This window comes from Anser brachyrhynchus (genome assembly GCF_964034855.1).
Source record: "Anser brachyrhynchus genome assembly, chromosome: 8".
NCBI lineage: Eukaryota > Metazoa > Chordata > Aves > Anseriformes > Anatidae > Anser > Anser brachyrhynchus.
Genome location: NC_137702.1, coordinates 3,446,230 through 3,466,942, shown reverse-complemented (window position 1 = coordinate 3,466,942; position 20,713 = coordinate 3,446,230). Strand labels below are relative to the sequence as shown.

At 40.9% G+C, this 20,713-nt stretch overlaps 1 protein-coding gene and 1 long non-coding RNA gene across 51 annotated transcripts in view; one reads left to right on the top strand and one right to left on the bottom strand.

Moving 5' to 3' along the window:
* The window catches only part of NFIA (nuclear factor I A), a 352,158-nt gene that overhangs the window by 196,097 nt on the left and 135,348 nt on the right, over nucleotides 1-20,713 (top strand). The gene's annotated exons all lie outside the window — the stretch shown is intronic.
* LOC308199252 overlaps nucleotides 1-20,713 on the bottom strand; it is a 44,723-nt gene that overhangs the window by 17,440 nt on the left and 6,570 nt on the right. Inside the window, exon 2 of the long non-coding RNA XR_013954551.1 lies at nucleotides 1-20,713. This exon is cut by the window's left edge and continues 17,440 nt beyond it. This is a non-coding gene — a long non-coding RNA (uncharacterized lncRNA).

Sequence of the window (20,713 nt, the reverse complement as noted above, 5' to 3'; positions counted from 1 at the left end):
TATCTCTTTATTATTTAAAGGAAAAGGTTACATGCAACGTATTTGGGAGAAGCTTTTATTTAACACTTGGATGCATTTTGCTCTAAAATGAATGCTTGCTCAAGAGTCTAAGAAGGCTTCATGGGAAGAGCAAAGCAATCTAAGCCATATGTATTGGGCAGTTTGCCAGTTGTTTGCCAATATGCCCAGGCCACCTGGCTATATATGCAGCCAAGTATGCCATTCTGACTAGCCAGCTTTAACCTTCAGGCTGCTTCTTTTTCAGCTCTTAGGAAACTCTAAAGCCCTCTGAAGTGCGCTGCCTTTCCCCCATGCCAGTAGTTTGTGTGCATCCAGACGCAGGCGGCACGGTCGCGCTGACCAGACAGCTCGCAGCACCCATTTTCAATGAGTTTCGTCTTTTGTCTAGAGAGCAGTTCAGTAGTGTTGAACCAGGGCCATAAGATGAGTCTGGAGATAGCAGACTGAAACCTTTACCCATATGCCATAGTTAGACACTTTGACTGACAAGCCACAGTTTTTGTTCCCAATACTGTGGAGACACTGTTTGATGGGTGTGGTTTAGGAAGGATTTTGTTTAATGTAGTTCACCACTATAATTTCTTTCCCCCAGTATTTGCATGAATTGTGAAAGAAGTGAAGCATTTAGCATAGCTTAGGCATTAATAGCATATTGTTTCATTATTGGGGTAATTTATTTAAATGTTTATTCATTAAATTTCACTTGCAGCCAAAAATATCTCAGCATTCTATTAATCTTTAGTTACATTTCGGGTTATGGGCAAAGCCTAAAACAAGTACAGTATCCATGGCAGCAATTTAACATTTAGGAGATATCAGATATAATTAAACTATTCTAAATATTGAAATTAAGGTAGGAAGGAGAAAAAAAAAGATTATATTCAATTCAGTAAACACAGCATGGGAAGTTTTGGTGTAGCAGCCAGCAAAATCTTAACTCCATCCAAAGTAAAGGGCATGCAGTCTGCATTAATTGTCTTCTGCTTTAATAGAAAGCAGGCCGGGGACAATATAACGGGGGGCCTTTCCCTCGCTTTATAGCTTTTAATAAATACAGCGGTGATGACTGCGTTGGCAGGCTGGGGAAGGCCGGCATGCTTCTTGGAGCCATGTGCAGCGTGTCTGCTTCGCTTTGCAGAGGTACACATAGTTTTCGGTGAACGTGCGTTGCAAAAAACTTTCCGTGATCGGGGCCCGGGGCCCGTGGCTCAGCTCGGCGCGCTGCCTGCTGAGCCTGCTCAAAATGGCCACACTCGCCCCTGCTCACGCACCGACACTGTAAATCCGACACGGCCTCATTTCCAAGGCCTGCGGACCTGAGGGCCTGATATTTGAAACTCGAGTGCTCTGCATGCAGGTGGGATTATTTGTGGAAGTAAATGAGAGCGCTTCGATGTCCTGCGGCCCCAGCGCCTGGTCAGGTGGCAGCACTTTTTTTTTTTTTTTTTGGCAAAGTAGGACATGGAAAAACTAACTCCCCCCTTTATTTTTTGGCACAAAATTGAAGGTGAAACAAAGGAAGGGAGGCTGTTCCTTTTGAAAAAGTCGTATCCCGGATTGGGGGGAACTTAGTGGAGTTGGTGGTGAAGCCGCACAGGAGCAGCTGTACAAGGGCCAGCGTCGTGCCCGCAGCCCTGAGAGGCCGGGCAGCTCCCACACTGCCACCCACACCTGCTGCCGCATGGCACCACGCAGATCCGTGGGCACCACGGGTCCCTCCAGCTGTGCCGAGTTGCCGTGAGGGGTTCGTCGTCCCTTCGGGGAGCCAGGCGTGTTGAACTGCATTAAGTCAGGGCCCACGCCGGACTGCTCGATGAATCCTTTTGGGCAGGCCCGCCCGGGGTTTCCTCCGCTGAGGAGCACCTTGCGGGCCTGTCACTTGTGAGCCCTGCATTCTAGCTGCATCCGTGTGGCATCGGTGACACGTTCGATAAAGGCCCGGGGAAAGGCGCTGTTGCAAATGTGGGCAGACAGACATAAAGGGAGCGGGAAAGTGTCCCGGTGGGCTTCGCAGTCTGTCAGGTGAGAGGCAGCTGCAGCCGCCCCATCTGTGCTACTTCGGCCCACGACGGCTGTCAGCCTAGGTAGCCCGGGCTATGATGGGAGAAGCAGAGCAGAAATTGAGACAGAGAATAAAAATTAAGGTTAAAAGGGGGAATAATGTTCTACGGGCATTCTGGGGATACTCACAGGTCACAAATTTTCACTTTCAGTGTTCCCTGGTCCCATTTTGTGTATGGCACTAATATCTGCCTGGACAAATACACCCGCTACAGTTTGTATCGTTTGTTTACTCAGCCTTGTATCAATCTGTGGTGATTTCCATACAATATTTAATCTAAGTGATGGACTTCGGGTACCATATCAATAGCACTTCATCTATCGCTAACTTCACTATTGTGAATCCATTTAACGTTTTTCAGCGTGGGTGTGCACTGCGCACACTCACACGCTTTCTACATTGTTACCCTGTTACCGTCCAGATACCGTTACAGATAAAAAAGATTAGTCATAAATAGAAGGCTTGTTATCGAAGAATTTCCAAGACCTTAAATTTTGAAAGGTTGTTCATTAAAAGTTGTTTAAATAGCAGCATTATACCACTGTATAGTATTTATAATATTAAGCCTATGCACTTTAGTTTAATTGTTCTTCACCAAAGCTTTTCTGCAAAAAGGACTGAGAAAAATGAAGACTATATATACTTAACAGCAATACTAGCCTCTAAGGACCAGGTTTTTTCTTCCACCATTTTTCACCATCTTCCTCTTCCAATAAACCTTCATCCCATCCGAACCACACGCTGTATTGCAAATATGCAAAAACACTAAAGGCTTAGTTCCCCTCTGCTTGTAAACACAGCATTCCCATTAGTGGTGAGTCTGCCCATGCATTTCAGGAGGAAAATGGACTCTGAAATGCTTGGGAGAAATAGCAGAGCTCTCATTCGTGTGGCTTGGGTTGAAAAATTGAACCCACTCAGCTTATTTACACCTCCATGCCAAAAAAAAAAAATACAAAAAAGCACTGATGTGCTGGCCACGAGTGCAGATGAAGCAAACTAATACGGATTTCCGTGGTCTAATAACAAACAGGGACATTTGGACTCTGTTGCCAATTCTGCATGATTGACTGTTAAGTCCAGAGAGACAACCCTGTCCCATTGAAATCAATAGCATTTTTTGCCATTGGCTTTCCTGGGACAAAGATTTCATTTCCAATAATCCACCACCTGATTTTAGGCATGTCATTTAGTAACTGATTCACTGCCAATTTGCAGGAGAAACTTGCCCTACTGAAGAAAATACTCTCCTTTTTTCTTTTTTTCTCTCTTCTTTTTTTTTTTTCCACCGGCTCTACATCTAGCAATACTTCTCTTGCAAAAGGTATCCAGTCTCCTTTTAGTTGTTTTTTGTTGTTCTTGTTGCTTCATTTTGTTCTGTTGGTTTTGAGTTTGGTTTTGTGTTTGTATTTTACTACATACCACAATATGGGAAATGGTCCCTCCAGGCATGGCTGTTTTCAGACAAGGATGTGGTAAGTTAAGGATGTATGTTGTTGTGTTGAATTTCATCACGCCTCCACACGTCCTCAAAACCCTGTGACATGCACTGACTTGGAACAGCTAATCCACACCTGGTGACAGGCTACATCACCGTGGCTCAAAATTTCAGCCTCTTCCCTTGTGTATGGGAAGAGGTCATGTTCCCCTTGCCTGCTACAGGATGCTAACAGATATAATAGTCAGGACAGGGAAACAGAAGGATCTGTTAGAGGGAGTTGTCGTGATAAACAGGTGTGATATTCAGGTTGCTACTTCAGGGAGTCTCAGAAAAGGAGGCTGGTTAGCTGAACCCAGGCAGATGGTAGGGTATGCCTCTGCACGAGGCACAGACTGAAACAAATTTTAACTTGGTTATACTGAGGCAAACCAGAACTGACTGCACAGACTAGTTTGGGATGACGTAGTGGAGAACAGCATGAGCTCAGTAATTTGTTAGAATTTTATTTTCAACTTTTATTTCATTATAAAGCTGATCACCTTTGTCTGAATGCATGCAAATGACTGCAGTGTGATAGACAGCACTGTTGTGGTTCAACTGTTCTGGGTGCTGAGGTTTTCCACCTCCCGCAGTCCCCATGCTTGGCTTACTGCTCATTCTCCAGTTTAGCCATACGTGACTGTTCACAGAGATCTTTAAGCAGGATCAAAAGTCAGTCTTTAAAGTTTGGGATTCACATCTCTGCAAGTAAATCTGCAGAGGATCTGGCCCTGAAAAGCAGTGTTTGGCCATCGTGTCCAGCATAGCATTTTCATGAGTTCAACTCTTCTGATTATGGGGAAGAGGATCCTGCTTAAGATCAGAATGCACCAGCAATAATTTGTCATTGGCCTTTACTTCAGGGCCTTTATAAATTTGAGTATGTTGTCTTGATAGTTTTAAAAATTACAAACTTCTAAAAGTCAGTAACTTGTATAATATTAAAAAAAAATAATAATACAGGAATGAAGAAACTCTCAGCTCTTTAGTTTTCTTAAAAATTCGGATTTGTAAATTAAGACAAACCATTAAATTAATAAGAATTGAAGGCAAAAATACATAGTGAGATAAAATAATAGTTTTGTGCACATACATTTTTTTCATTTACAATTGCATTTTTAGAAGCAGGGTTTCTGTTCATAGTTTTCAGTTACTTCAGTACAGGAAAATGTTGATTTCCTCTAAAATTCTGTCAGCATTGATATCACAGTTTTATCACAGTTATTTATAACCAATACACCAACCTGAATATAATTAACTATATGTGATTTGCAGGGCTTGCCAAATAATGAACAGTTATTTTCTATACAAAGTATTTGTGTAATTAAAAAAATGTCAGCTAATGTATTAGAAACATTTCATACAGCTGGCTAAATAGTTCTGAATGTATCAGTGAATAATATATTAATTTGCTGATGTATTACATACTGAATAAAGTATTTTAATGAGTTAAATTGCATTTGGCCCATTAGAGCTGACTCCAACTCCACAAACTGTGGAGAACCACCTTGACTGGAAGGTAGGGGAGGGCACTCCAGAGGAGGCGTTATCAGGCTGTTCAATATTAGAGCCTGTGAGTAAGGCAATTAGGTGTATGCTTAGGACCGGTACTGAATAAAGAAAGTTCTCCGAGTTACTGTTCTCCCAAGGTCTTCCAAATGTGGTAGCTGGAACCTTTCTTAGGCGTAAAAGTATTTTTGTACTTCTGCATTTGCAAAATCAATATGGTGCCGTTAATGCAAAGTTCACTTTTGCAGTCTGTAATTACTAAGGTCAATATTATACAGTCATTATTAAATAAAAAAAAAGTTCACACCCTGTATCAAACCAAATTCCAGTTCCTGCATTCTGTAAGTCCAGGTTATAACTTTGCCATATTAATGAGGGGCAATTTGTGCAGCACCCCCGGCTAGGCCGTGCAGCTGTATTATGTAAGTGTTCTCCCATATGGTGAGCCTTGTCTCCAGCAGCATACAGCACTTTTGTCTGGTGTAGCCGCTCTCCTTTACCCGAGTTTTATACACCTCATTCAATATCAAGAGAGGTCTAGCGAAAGGGGAAATCCAGCCGGTGCTTTGTGGCTGTCTCTCTGTCCTTTACCTGTGAAGGTCTTAGGGCAAGATGCCTTGGAAATGAATTTTTGTCCATGGTGTTTAAGGTCAGTATCAATTCCACGTGATGCTTTTTGGGGATTTTGTGGCTGTCTGTTGCGCTTTTACACTGTATTCAGGGCAGGGAAGCAGTAAACACAGAGAAATAACAAGATGGGTTTCTGTACACTCAGTATTCTTAATAAATTCAGTAAATGGCACGCTATAAACTCATGTAACAGTTTTTACAGTGGGGAATGCCCGTCTGAAGGAGTAGTCCCTGTGGCGGAGGGCTCCCGGATCACTGCTGCGATAAGCAGCAGCGCTGTCTGCTGGGTTACTTATCCGCGGCACCAGGATCGTCTGTTGTTCAGATGTGTGAGCTCCGGCCTCCGTTTCCGTTCACGGTTGCCGTGTATCATCGCAAGAGTGATGATAACGCCTCTTCAAGGTGGCATTATAGTGACAGTTTAACATGGCAAACTTCTGCTTGGCAAACAGACAGCGACTGTTAGCCAATATTGGCTGAGACTCGCTGATGATACCGCGTAGCGTATCCTTAAGGAGGATAGTTCTTTGGACTTGATCCCGCTCCGTTTTCTGCCATGTGCCTCTCAGTCCGAGGAGAAAAAAGAGCAAATACGTGCATCTACCCTTCTTTTTATAGGTGCATTCACCCTCCTTTTTACAGGGAGGAATGGCTTCCTATTATATATAGCTTGCTATTTTCTTACCTTCTAGGAAATGGTCTGCAATTTGCAGAAAGCACGCTGCTGTGGTGCTAAACAAGGGTTTTAGCATGAAGCTCATCATTTTGAACACAGGGACTTACTTGCTATTCGTGAGAGTCAGAAAGCGCGTCCCAGCGAACCCTGCGAGGCGGGATGGAAACCTCCTCTCACGTTTGTTTTTTTTCAGCTAACCGAGTTCAGGTCATCTCTGGCCTGCGCTCAGTAACTCTGCTGCGAAACTCTGCAGCTGCAGACTTCAAACATTCCAGTTCCTCCGTCCAAACATGCTGTTATATCTTCCTTTGCCACTAGAGTACAAAATCAAACAATCTACATGTACTGCTTATTAATCCGTACTATTAACTTCTACTAAATAATGCATTTACTATTATTTCAGATGGCTACTTTGTTACGAGTGTAACTTCCTTATTATGCTCTCGGAATGCCTCTGTCAGTAAAATAACTTTGCACATGTTTACAAGCACACAAATATATTGCTTTTATGTATAATGTAAACGAACATTTTAACAGGAATTCCACTTTAGTATCTATCGTAATGTTTTGATGATCCCTTCTGATATTTTCTGTGTACTGTGAATCTCATTCCACAGGTAATGCTGCCTTGCTGTAAGGTTGTTCTTATTTTACAACCTCAGTTTGTGTGCTTGATGACATAGCTGGAAGTGTACAGGCCCCTTCTAGAGAGCAGCCTCTACGATAGCACCTGCAGCGTATGTCCTCAGACAACACAGGGCTGCGGATTTGCAGACACAGTTTGCTAGTTACATTGAAATGTCTGGATCTCAGCTTTTGGACTGCCGTTTGGCATCTGGAGAACTTGGTGTGTGCATTTCCATGTGCTTTGGTCACATGCCTCTGGGCATGTGCACGGGTTACGACGTGGGTGGAAGTGGAGTTGCATCTTGCTCGGTTCAGAAAAACATCGCTTCAGAGAAACTTTGTCTTGGTTTGTTTTGGAAGGAGCCCTCTCAGATCTTGGCTTGAGGCAAAGCTGTCAGGGTGAGGGTCATGACGAGCTGTACGATAGGCGTCAAGACTGCATGAAAGCCTGTGTCATGAGCCAGAAAAAGTGCCGGCCTGAAGCCGAGTAGATTTATTTTATCCTCGCTGCAGCTCAAGTCAGATTGCCTTCTCTACAGCTTCAACGGGAATTTACTGTCCCTTCTTATGTGTTAGCCCCTGACTTCTCAGGAAGATGCATCTTGCCATGTGCCCTGTGCTAGCAGGAATGAGCAGGGACTAGTCTCTTCTCCAGAAATACATTGTAAATTGTTGGGCCAAAATAGATGTGTAAGTAAAGCTTAGAGGTAATCTCTTCTTAAGTATTGACCCCAGGCCCTAGATTTATAAGCTTATTCCTGCTGTCCCACCAAAAACTAAAATACTCACTCCAACATGCAGCATTTACATAATAGTTTGGTGTCGCTTTATAAATGCATGCACTTGTATTTTCTGTTTGCTGCAAAGAGGAAAAGAAAAAAGAAAAAGAATATCCTCCTGAGGACTCGATTCAGCCTGGCCGTTCAAGTGCAGTGCAATTTGATCCCTGTATCTCAGAAGGTGGATTCATCGCCCGGGGAGAGGCACATCACTTTCTTGGGAATGCCATGAAGAAAGCAGCTGTAAAGTGTCTGCAGGGCTGCCCAGTGAGCAGCTGCTTGCCGGGTGTCCTGGCCATGGCCCTGCCACGGCCCAGCAGCTCTGCCTCCTCTGCCTCCTCTGCCTCCTCTGCCTCCTCGGAGGAAGCCGGGGTGCCTCACACTTCTGCAGCACCCCCTTGGGGCAGGACGGCTGCTGCTGGGCACCTCCACTTCTGTCCTTCGGGGACCTGGAGCTGAGCAGAATCCTCTTGGGCTGGGGGGAAATAAACAGCTGCAAAGTGAGTTTTGAAATAAAAAATGTAAAATATGTAGTATATAAAAAAGAAAGTTATTAAAAACTTTAGATAAGATCAAAACATTCCAGACATTATGGTCTGTGTTCCTGCAGAGCTGTGTAAAAAACGCTGGAGCCTTACAAAGGGGAGCAAGCAGAACAGTTCATATATGTCAAATACTTTGGACCTTGCAGCCCATTAACGTAACAAATTAAAAATAACAGATGATGGTCTTACTCTGTTACTGTAGCACCATCATATTTTCAAAGGCAGAAAATGTTTCTGATTTTTGACAACAATCTCATCAGGTTTTTACAGGATATCTTCAGAGGTTTCTTTAGTGCTTTGCTAACATTGCGACTTTCAGTATAAAATATGCTCTAGGATTTACACCCCAGCCATACACTTTATAATTGGAAAAGGGTGTTCCTGTGGCTGAGATTCAGCTGCAAAATCCACAGGATCCAGAATCAAGCTTTCATTTTGAAGTGGATATTTAATATCCAAATTAAATATGAAAATAATAGCTGGGATATGAATATAATGAGTGAAACAGATGATCTGAAGCAAACATGAGATATTTCTTTTTAAATTATAAACGATCAAAATCACACCTATAGTTATTATTTTCCCAGTCTCCACATAAGGTCAAAAGTGCCTTCAGCTATGGTGATGCAAATCTGGAATACTTTCAGCAGAGTTACTGAAACAGCAGACTGAGTTTGTTGATGAAGAAAAGGGAATGAAGAATATATGGCCTTTTAAACACCTTCTTTCCATACTGTGAATTATTTTAAGGTTTATTTAATCCTTGCTATATTTCATATCAGCTGCAGAGAGTTTTTGAAAAAAAAATAATCTCTTTTAAACCTGTTGCTACAGTATGTGATCAAATATTTTAAAGGCCAGGGCTGGGACTTGCCAGTTGCAAAAAGCACCTCTCTTAATTGCCCAAGTATGAAAGTCAGATGTCCTCAAATACCATCTGAAAAGATAACCATATTTTTTTCAGCTGTGCTGTAGCCTCCATATCTTACTGTCAAGAAGCTTCTTTTGGGACTGAGACAGGTCACGTTGGAAGTCAGTGGCTAATCAGCTCCCACTGCACATTGTCTGCTTTCAGCTTGAATTATCTTAGGCAGACATCCTGGCTAGCTGCAACACAAACCTCTGATGGCTTAAGCCTGAGAAGACCCGAGTTTGGCAGCCACTAAGTTAGAGATGAGGAGAGGAAAAGAAATCCTATCTCTTCTAGTGCTTTTCCCGTCTTGGTTTCCCCACTAGAAATCAATAGGATGGTCGATAGTTGGTTTTGAGTTGTTCACTACATGCTGGAGTTTTCTGATGTAAACCTTGGGTGTCTGGGTTTCAGATGCTCTAATGTGTCAGAGGAGGTTTGATAGCTGCCACAGTCATCCCAAGTTACACTTTATGTCCAGTGACAGCCCTTGTAACATGAGAAGGGAATTAATTCAACAGTTATAAGCACAGATCAATCTTATACGTTTACTGCTTTGGGGAAGGGGACAGGTTAAAATTTTTACAGAAATTGGTTATGGTCTTTTTTGAACCAGTGCTGAAAAAATGCTTTGTGAGATGGGGCTGCATTTCAGTAATGTTGTTTTTTTTTTTTTCTGCACCAATATTTCTGGATTCATTCATAACTCCATGAGTATTGGGTTTTTTGCTCACCTCTATGTAGATATTATTCAGCACGAAGGTATCATGGACTGGCTGAAAAAAATTCTCACTGATTAAAAATCACCTATTCGGGATTCTTTTCTTACCACTTTCAAAACTGTAACAGCTAAAATAGTAATAATATTAGATACATAGTAATTTACAACATATGTTTTCTCTGTTCACGTGAAGAACCTGCATCATGAGGGAAGTTAGAGTTGTGAGAAATGTGTAGGTCTTCTTTGCATCTAATGAGACAGTCTTACCAGCATTGATACAAGAGTCTTCTCCTGTGCATCTGTGTAATACAGATTCCTCTTCTGTGACAGTGGTTTTATGTCTCTCTGACTTACCTACTCCCACCTTTGTTCACATCTCCTCTGCAAGAATACATTCCCTCTCTTGCTTCTTCAGCTAACTTGGTTGTTTATTCCTAAAGCATTAGGGTTAGGGTGCTTTTTCTTCAGTGGCATACTTTTAGAAGTTTTTAAAAAGGATTACTGTCTGTATGGATGGCATGACTACCCAGAATTATAGTAAGTTGTGCTAAAAGATTATTGGAAGAGAGACCAAATACAGGGGAGTCAGGCAGATGCCTCCACATCTTGTTGTTGAGGAATCCATGCGGGTTACTGCTGTCTTTCTTCTACTGCTGGCAGATTTGGAGATGGGATATATGGCTGTGCACTGTGTAGCAGTTCCTCTGCAACAATAAGGCATTATTATAACTCATCTTTGTTTACTTCACCTTCTACTTAATCTTATTCATAGAATTGTAGAATGGTTTGGGTTGGAGGGGACCTTAATGATCATCTAATTCTAACCCCCCTGCCATGGGCAGGGACACCTTCCACTAGACCAGGTTGCTCAAAGCCCCATCCAGCCTGGTCTTAACTCCAGGGACAGGGCATCCACAACTTCTCTGGGCATTCATTCCTATGGTCTTAAGAATAGCCATTTGCAGGGCTGGACAAAAATCATTCTTTGGGCTGTCCTTATCTCCACATGGACCTCATCAGTTGGCTTCAATGGGAGTTGACTTCAACAGAGAGCAGCTGAAAACTGAACCTGGACCATATATATTTGAGAAGCGTAATGCAGGCATCCCAGTCTTTCTCCCAGCATAACTGTTGGTAGTTTTGGCAGGGACTTCAGTGAGGGTGCTGATCCCTTAAAGCATTATTTAAGTGAGTTCCGTGGATTTCAGGAGGAATGTTAAAGTTGTCCTGGCTTAAATGAATATTAACTGCAAATGTGATTTTTAGATCTAAGAAAATCAAAACACTTAAAAGAGGCCCAGAAAAGTCTTTGAAAATTGTGACGATACATCTTTCATATTACCAAAATGACACTGTTATTTAAAGCACTGAAACTGCTCTTTGAATCCTATTTCAATATTTAACCAATAATGTTTAAAGATGTGCACATGAAGCAAGTATCTTACCCCAGTACACTTTTAGATATCAATCATGCTGTATTAATTGAAAGGATTTGGTCTAATCTCATAAAGAAACAGGCAAACTCTTGGCTTTTCTCTAAAGTAAAAATATATCACTCATGTCATCCATTACTGTGCTATAATTATGGTAAGTGAAGCAGAACAGAATCGATGGAGCAATTTATCAATGCATTCCCAACTATTCTAGCATGGCTGACGTCATGCGGCTGCAGATACTGTCCTTCAATATAAAAGATATCCAGTAGTGTCAAGACTTTATTCTGATCTACTCCAGCATAATATTTTCATATTTAATATTGTCATTTCAATTATGGTTTAATTAATTTATTTCATTCACTATGAAATTACACTTAATTAGTTGGCTTTTAAATTTTTTTTCCCCAAATTAAAATTTCAAAAGGGCAAAAAAAGAGGGAGAATAAAAATCCCAGACATTATTTAATTCAGACTTCAAGGTCAAAAAACCCTTATAGTTTAAACTTTATGCTAATAGAGCATAAACTTGATCTTTTCTGTTCCACTGTAAATTATTTCAAGATAAGAAGCAGAATATAATGTGTGTAGTAAGCATTTCCAATAGACATTTGTCTTCAGATATTAAATACTTCCCCAAAATGTCATTTTAATACTTGGATACTGTTTAGTACCTTCAAATATTTGCCTTTTTACACACTTGCTTTTGCAAGTGTTGAATTTTACCCATATATTATCTTTTAAGTTTTATTCAAATAGGTCTGACAGAGTTAGAGCCCGTGTAGACTAAACTTCAGTAAAGCAGTCCTGGTGATAGCACTGTTTGTTCTGTAAAACACTCACCCCGCATTCCTCCTGAAGTTATTAAATGTGTTTACACTACATTAAATATGAAAAATGAACTTCTTCAGTGCAGGGATTGTTTAAAACACTGGGAGAAATACCGCCGGAGCACCTTGCCGTACCCCTCACTGTGGCACAGGACGAGGCGCTTCCCCCGCGTGCCTGTCCTGCCCGCGCTCCCGGCCTCCGTCTGTGAAACGGTTTTCCTACTTCGGGGCCAACGTGGTTTCTAACAACCGTGCCTTTCTTCAACTGGCACAAAGTCCTCCTTGGGATTTTGGCACCACCGAAGTGAAAAGCGCTTGGTCCAAAAACACGCTGATCTTGTGGGGTGGGGAGGAGAAGGGAAGTGTTTGTTTACAACTTGCACCAGCGTTGGGCTCTCTTAATAAACCAGGCTTCGTTAAGATGTCTGGCTGCTGGAAGGGATTTTTCTCATCAAACTTTTTTTTTTTCTTTTTTCTTTTTTCTTTTTTTTTTCTGGGAGAGGAGCACATGGAAAAGTTCATCAGGAAATTAAAGCTGTGAAAGTAGTTTTTCTCACACAACAGCTGCTGGTTTACGTGGTGTTGTGTGTAGTCTCCCTGAAAATCCCTGTCATCCCCCGACGCGGTGTTTCCTTTGCTCCCCGGTGGGGTTTCCAGGGCTCTGTTAAACGGCGATAACAGGGAACACGTCCTCCATGTCGTGCCGTCCGTGGTCTCCCCGTGTCACTGCTGGCCCTGGGGGAGCATGGCCCCCAAAAGGCCTCATGGAGACCTTGGCTTTGGGGGTCTCTGCTGGGCTTCACCAGCCCTGTGCCCGGAAAGGGTTAAGGCACGCGGCGACCGCGCGGCCTCGATGAAAAGCACAATGTCCCCTGCTCTTTAAAGATGTACTTGTAAACCGTCGTGCTGAGTGGATTTATGAAGGGTGAGTTTACCTGATATTACACGGTATTGTTTAATTTGGACTATATTTAACCAGCGCTGTGTTGAAACAGTGTCGGCGAGCTCTGAGAGCTTGCCAGGCACATTCTCAAAATGGTTGCCAAGCTGTAAGATGGCTGCCAAGGTCTGACTGCACTGAACAGGTCCAAAATGGTGACCAACTTCTCAGAATTTTCCTGACGATTTTTTTTTTTCCCCCAAAATAAGGAAGATGCTGGACTTGGCACCAGCCTCTTGGCACTACGATTTATAGTGTCATCCAGAGATTCAAGTAGTTACTGTGTTCTTGTTTCACAGCACTTGGCAGAAAGCTGCGTAGGGGAGGACGTGAGGTGAAATAGCCGGTGTAAAATAACATTAGCGTTTTCCTTCCTTGGCTAAAAAGTACCAAACACGTTGGGGGGATAAAAAAAAAAAAAAAAAAAAAAAAAATATAAATGGAAGGTAGGATATTTGAAAAGAAATCGGCAGAGAGCAGCTTCGACCAAAGCTTCAGACTTTCCTTTCGGGCTGTGTGTCTAAAGTGGTGCAAACTTTATCTCCAACAGGTTTAAGATTTTTTTTTTTGATTTTTTTTTTTTTTTGCATTTGTTTACTGGAGTTTATAGCAGTTTCTTTCTGGCAGTTGTGCTACTTAGCAGATTGAAATAAAATCATAAGGGTGAATTAAAACACACTGCTGTTAGTGCTGATTAGAATTTTAGCTTAGTGTAAATACCGGATGCAGTGTCCAACTTTTCAGGGACTTGGCATAGACTCAACAGGGATCTCCGGGCTGCACAGGAGACAGTGTGTGCTTGCAAGCTTTTTAAATACTTGGGTAGGTGAAACTCACTGCTTCTGCTGGCATGCTAGCTAATTTGGGGTCTGTATAATGCATTACGTAGTCCAAAGTGTCTGTTAAAAAAAAAAAAAAAAGGGAAAGGATAAGAATAAAAGGCAAATATTTTGATCTAAAAACTTTAAATGTATGGATTTGTATTTGTGTTCTTAGCATCTTGTGCTAAATGCTTGCCCGTGCATACAAGACGTAAATATATTCCTAGCTAATTTTTGGATTGCACTTGTAAATAAACAAATTGCCTGAGGACATGTTACTTTGAAAATATTAGATGGTTCTTTATGCAGCTGGAAAATATTTGTTGTTAAAATAACAGAACAGTGGAGTTTTTCTATGCAAATACTTGCATTCAGGTGGATTGCATTAGTAAATTCTGCATTCTCATAGTCTCACTCTCAGCCCACAACTTGTCAATTTTCATCTGTTAGCAGTTTTCGGTGTCTCGAGTTACCTCTGCGTATTTTCACCCTGTAACGAAACAACGGAAAAGCAAGCGTTATCATCTGGGGGTGATGCAGCAACTTCCCTCAGTCAGTCATTTTGACGTTATTAAACCAGCCAAATGATCAACACCTAAGTCCAAATGCTTCATCTCCACTACTGAATATCCTCTACTATTGCTGGGTCAATAGGTCACATCATTTCTTCTGCAGAAGTAGCAAGAAATCTCAACTGTACTTTGCCCTTATCCATTTGCTTGAGGGAGTTCACAGGGATGCAGATGTTTTTCTCAACCATATCTGCTGTTTATACCCACATTTCTCCCATAACCTATGCCTTTATGTCTTTGTAGAGTTTATAAACATCCTGCTAGTTCAGATTCACCCTCTTTCACTGGCAAACTATATATCCATAGTACTTCCATGGAGCAGGGTATAATTTTAATGATGAAATTTGAACACTTGGTTCTTTGGTGAAAAGATGAGATTAAAAGCTATTGGATAGTGGTCAGGGCACATGGAGTTTAATTGAGCCCCTTGCATATACTGAGTTATATAGCAGATTCTCTGAAATTTGTTTTCAGGATGTTTCAATGTTATGCATTACCAAAATTTAAAGCAGTTCAAATTCAAGAAAAGTGTAAAAGAAAAAAAAATCTATTAGAGTCTTGCTTATCAATGTGATTAAAAAAAAATGTGGAAACTATAAATGGACACTGATGTCCTTAGTGAATAAAGATTAGAGCAGGATACTGGTGTCATGGTCTCAGTTTCATCTCTCTTCTGCCACTTTAATAAAAAACCTATGAATTTAAAGGACTCTTTCATCTGCTTTAAATTAAAAAAAAAAAAGTTTTAGGAAATTCTAAACCTAACTACACTCTGCATACCAGCAGAAAAATCATGCACCACCACTTTTTTGACTGAATTTAGGTGTTTATTTTGCTGTATGATTCCTGCCTTTGTGTTAGAGCTCTAGGTAGACAAACCCTCATCATCTGCTACAAATATAAATTACTAAAGTTGAATTTGTTTTATTCATATAAATATTCAAACATGCCTAGTTTATGAAAACTGAACATAACCCCTGAACGTGAAAAATTTGGGAACCATTAGGACACTTCTGTGTTATAGTTTGTACTAAATGATCGCCGGGCCATTTTATCCCCTCATAGTAGTGTGATTCCTTGATGTAAAAATTTTCTTTTGATTTACGCACCAGTAAGTAGGAGGAGAATTAGGTCTGTGGTACTTTGATTTAAGTAGCCATTATTAGTTCTAGATTCTCATGTCATTATACACTTGTATAATGGAAATAACTCTGTTGAAACTAATGAAAATGTACAGTGAATATTGTGAAACTGGTAGGAGTGAGAAGAGGATCAAGTCTTTAGTTTACAACTTCTCAGACCTGAGAGTTTTTTCTCTATGAACAGAAATGAAATCTTTCAGAAGCTTTTGGCACTTTTGCTTGTTTGTATATTCTTCATGTACACATCATGTGCATCTGTGTGTGTGTGTACATATATATGATATGTGTAAAAGTACTTTTTATATAGTAACTTTCTGCATAGGGCAACCCAAACAGCTGTTATTCCTTTTTATAGCTTCTTTAATCTATGTGCCAACAAGTCAGTTTACAAAATCTGTTTTGTTGATGACTGCTGCGATAATAATTGTGGTGTTTTGTGGCTTGGCAAAAGCCTGGGGTCTCCTCCGAGGACTCTTGCCAAAGCCTTTGAAGGGGTTGAGGTGGATTCACTGCCAAAATGAGTCACCACTCTCTATTTTATTTAGTGTCCTTCTGCCAAGGCCTTAGACACTTTCTGTTTTCATTCTTTTGTAGGCTTTCCTTCCCACATTGTGGTTTCCTTCACAGCCAGAGTAATGTGTTTGCCAGCATAGGTGAGAGAGTGTGGCTGACTCTCCAAATGCCACTGCTAGACTATGCTTAAGGGTTAGTGGTTTAGCTATTGTGCTTTCTCAAAATGAATGTGCAAGATTTAATTATATGTCTATGAATTATAAATAATAAAGACTGCTGCATCTGATACAGCACAGTGCAATAACCTAGATTAAGGTCAAGGGATTTCAGAGGTCTGTCAGTGTTTACTTCTCCAAGGCTCTGCATTACCGCATCCTTTGAATTATTTCACTTGTGATTGGGTTGGTCAAATCAGAGATGAGTTGCTCCTTTAGAGTAAATCATAATATTTTTTTTTGGTCTGAGGCTGGCCTTTCTATTAACTTTCTTCTCCATCCAGAAGCACATAATCATTCTGTTCACAGCCGAATAACAGATGCATGGTAGTTATCATAACACTTTGCATGTCCCACCCAGATGTCTCAAAAAATTTGAGAAACCAAGATGAATGGATGTGACATTCTGACATCCTTCATACAGATGTGAAAACTGAGGCACAGAGAAGTGAAGTGATTCAGTCAAAGTTGCATAGGAAGTCTGCGTGAGGCCTGGAAACAGAACCCACATCATCTGACTCATTGGCCTTTGCTTTAACCACAAAAACTTCCTTTTTCCCGCTGTACTTAAAGTGATATGTTTTGGCGTTATTCTAGATAAAATGTTAGATGTAGAGATGGCCTAGATATCCTTACAGTAAAATGTGTAATTCCTACTCGGGTGATGTTGGATGATATGAGTCATGACTTATTACAGTATCTGTGGCTTTCTTAATGCTGTGAGGTTTTGGTATGAATGAGGAAAGCAATATGGGGATTTCAGTTAACTGTTAAATAAAATTAGAATGGAAAAAAACACGTGGTTCTCTGAAGAGTAACGGCAGTATTAGCTTTTCAAACAGATTTTCTTCTCCTCATCAATAAAATGCTATGCAGTGAGGTAGGCAGATGGATGGTTCAGTACTGACGTCTGAACCTTGGTTTTAAAGGGCCTAAAGGAATTAGTCATCATGTTCCCAAAAATCATGCCCTTAACTGACTCTATATGCACAGAGTGGCGTATGTAGGTGATCCTGCAGGATTTTGAGCGGCACACCTGTTTCTCCAGAAAGGATCTACGTGAAAGCTTGCTGTTGCTCCTCAGTGTTTGCTATCAAGCAAAATTTTTCTAAGTGCCTATTTTTGAACATAAAAAAAAAAAATACAAATGTTATCAAACAGCATAGTCCTTTGTGTAGTTATGGCTCAGAGCCAGATCAGGAAAAGTGCTTTCATCTGTCCTTTCCCGTGTCTTTTTGCTGTGTGTTTCACTCTTTCTTGATTGCCTTCTCCCCTTCTTGGGAGATCAGCACAAAGGCTGTGGAGCCCTCTGTCCTGTTCAAGTCCGTAAATGTCTCGGCCTGGCAGTCTGGTTTGGGCTGAACTTCACCCAGAAAACAAGTCCCAGAGATTTTCCGTGTCCTTATCAATGCATAGGTCTTATATCCCCTCCATGCAGGGAAACATTCTCGTCTTCATTCTTACACCTCTGGAGCTTCATTGTTTGTTTGCTTTTTTATTTCATACTGTTTCCCCTCCCCTCCCTTTGTCTCCTTGTGCATCCCTCCTTTATTTGCTTCATATATCCATTTGCCAGCTGCCTGTTTTTACTTCATTTTGACTATCTCTAGTCTACATTTTAAACCCTTCTTTCTTCCCTCATTTTTGATGTTTTGTTTTCCAGGCACAAGAAAGCAAGTCGTTGTGTCTTGCTCTACCTAAACTGTCTTCAAAGAGAGAAAGTGGCAAAAATGATGAGTCCTAGCTAAGTTCACTTAGCAGGAGTCCACACAGACAAAATTCTTCTGCCTGGAAGCACATTATTCACCAAGCCATTTGTCATTGCCAATTAGTAGTGAATGTTCAGGTTGGGTCATTCGCTATCTGCAGTTAGAGAGCGAAGGATAAGGCTGTACATCCTTTGGAGACAGAGCCCAGGTCCCACCTAGGGAAACCTTGATACACCTGTCCAAAGTTCACTTAGGATTGGTTTTCAGATTTCAAACATAGATTTTAATTGGAAAGAAGAGACTGGTCTCTGATCTACAGTACAAATTAAACTAGTAGTAAACTGATTAGGCCATTCTCTTTTTTATGTTACACGACATCACAAGATAGCTACAGCTCTTTAAATAGTTACCTACTACTAAGATCCAGTGCAAATAATGATGCAGCTATCACAAAACTAAATGAATAAAGGAAGAAAAAAAAAAAAAGAGAGAGTATCTGTGACTTAGGGAGATTTCCAGAGACAGATTTTATCCCTCTTCTTGGGCACAGTATCAGGAACAGGTTTGCTGCCATTCCCTGTATCAGACGCCTTCTTACTTTTAATGAAGCTTTCTAGTAATTTTAGTTTTCTTTTAAGAGCTGTGCCCTTTCTTCTCTAGAAAATGTGACGTTCTTTACTCAGGTACTCAACTTTACGTGCTGTCTGGCTGATTGTGACTGAAACCAATTCTGAGTAAGAAAGTTAGAGATGATTTGTAAAATTTATCAGCTTGCATGGGTAGTCAGTGTGCTGTAAGTTATAGAATTTGCTTCACCAGTGACAGCATTAACAATGCAGGCTTTATTTACAAGAGGTTTATAGTGTTACCACAACTGATAGAAATCTCTGTAGTTCCACTGCTTTTAATGGAATTATTCCAGATCTAGCTGAGGATCCGATCAGTAACACAAAACTCTACATTTTAAACTACCACTGCAGTTTAGAAGAGTTTAAGTAAATTCTGGGATGGATCACATAGCTATAACTAGGAGAACTTATTATAACTAAAAGGCAAAGCCACTTTTCTGTGGGGTTAAATTAGGATTTTTCACTCACTGATCTGTTAGAAGCAGCTAGACTGAATTAGCCTGACCTGGGAAGACTTAAAGACGTCATATAAATTTAGTCCCTTCCCCCTGCCCTGCTATTGTTTTTATAGCATTTACAGGGTACTGTAGCTCTAATTCAAAAGGAGAGAAGTTAGGAGACAGGAAAAATTTAAGAGCATGTGGTATATTCTCCATTCTGTAAATACACTAGCTAAAGAAATTATTTCTTTACCTACAGATAAGTAGCAATATGAGTAGAACAGGAAGAAGACTTCAGTTCAGTAAAAACTTATAAAACACAGTAACAGAGCCTGCACTATATCATATTAGAGAATATATTGCTTACCTCACGGAAGTAGATTGAGGGTATTCATGACCACTGGTGAATTCCCTCATGTGTAGTAATCTCTGATTATTTGCACCTGAAATTCTTCACCAGCATAATGCTCTGTAGCTGAGGCTTATATAAAGTTCAGTTTTTATTAATTCAACCTTACAAGCACAGTACTTGGTTCACGTTCATGACTGCAATTATTTATTTAAGTAGAAAGAGATATCTAAAAAACATTTTGTGGATTATTCAGAATCTCAGAGGGCTCTTTTATATACAATATTTAATGAGCAATTTACTTTGGAAAATAACTAGATTTATTGTGGGTAGCTATCCTTTACCCAAGTGATGTGGTATAAATAAAGTGGAAGCCACTTTTGAAACTATTATAATAATTGGAGCACTGAAAGAAATAAAAAAGAAAAGATTTTTTTTTTTGGTGCAGCAAGCCATAAAATGTACAATGGTATAGCAGAATGAATGAGTGGCTGTTCAGAAAGGAAACTTTCTGTGCAGCAGAAGGCTAACTGCTGAAATAATGGAGCCATTCACAAACATATTTTTCTATGTAACAAATAATAAGACAGTCGGACAATGAAGTCTCCTCAAGTACATAAAAGATTTAAAAAAAATTAACTGAAAAAAAAATAAAATAAAATTCCATCTTCAAGACCACGGTTGGATCAATTAGAAAATATTTGTAAAAGCCGATCTGGAAGTCACTGTGTGCTCTGAAGCCTACGGATGCTCACAGGATACGTTGCTTTCTGCACTCCTGCAAGAAGCTGATCCCCAAAGACACCTCCGGCCTGCGTGGCACGTTTCGGCTCCAGGTCTGTCCCTTCCCTTCCCGTCCGGAGCTCTCGGACGCGGCGAGGTACCTGCGGGTGGCCGGGGCAGACAGCCACCTGCCCTGGGGGCTGCCGGCGTGCGCAGGGAGGCCGGAGCGCTGAAACGAGGGGCCTGGAGATTGCCAGAGGTACGGCCTGATCTGTCAGGCCTGAGCTTCACTTACGGGGAGTCTGTGAGAAAGGCTGCGAGGTTTGACCCCGTCAGTCCTGAGCACGTAAATATTCAGCCCTCAATGGCTTGTTCTGCTGTTCTTTAAGCTCAGCGTTACTTTTAGGCTCTCTTCAGATGTGCTCCATTATCCACAT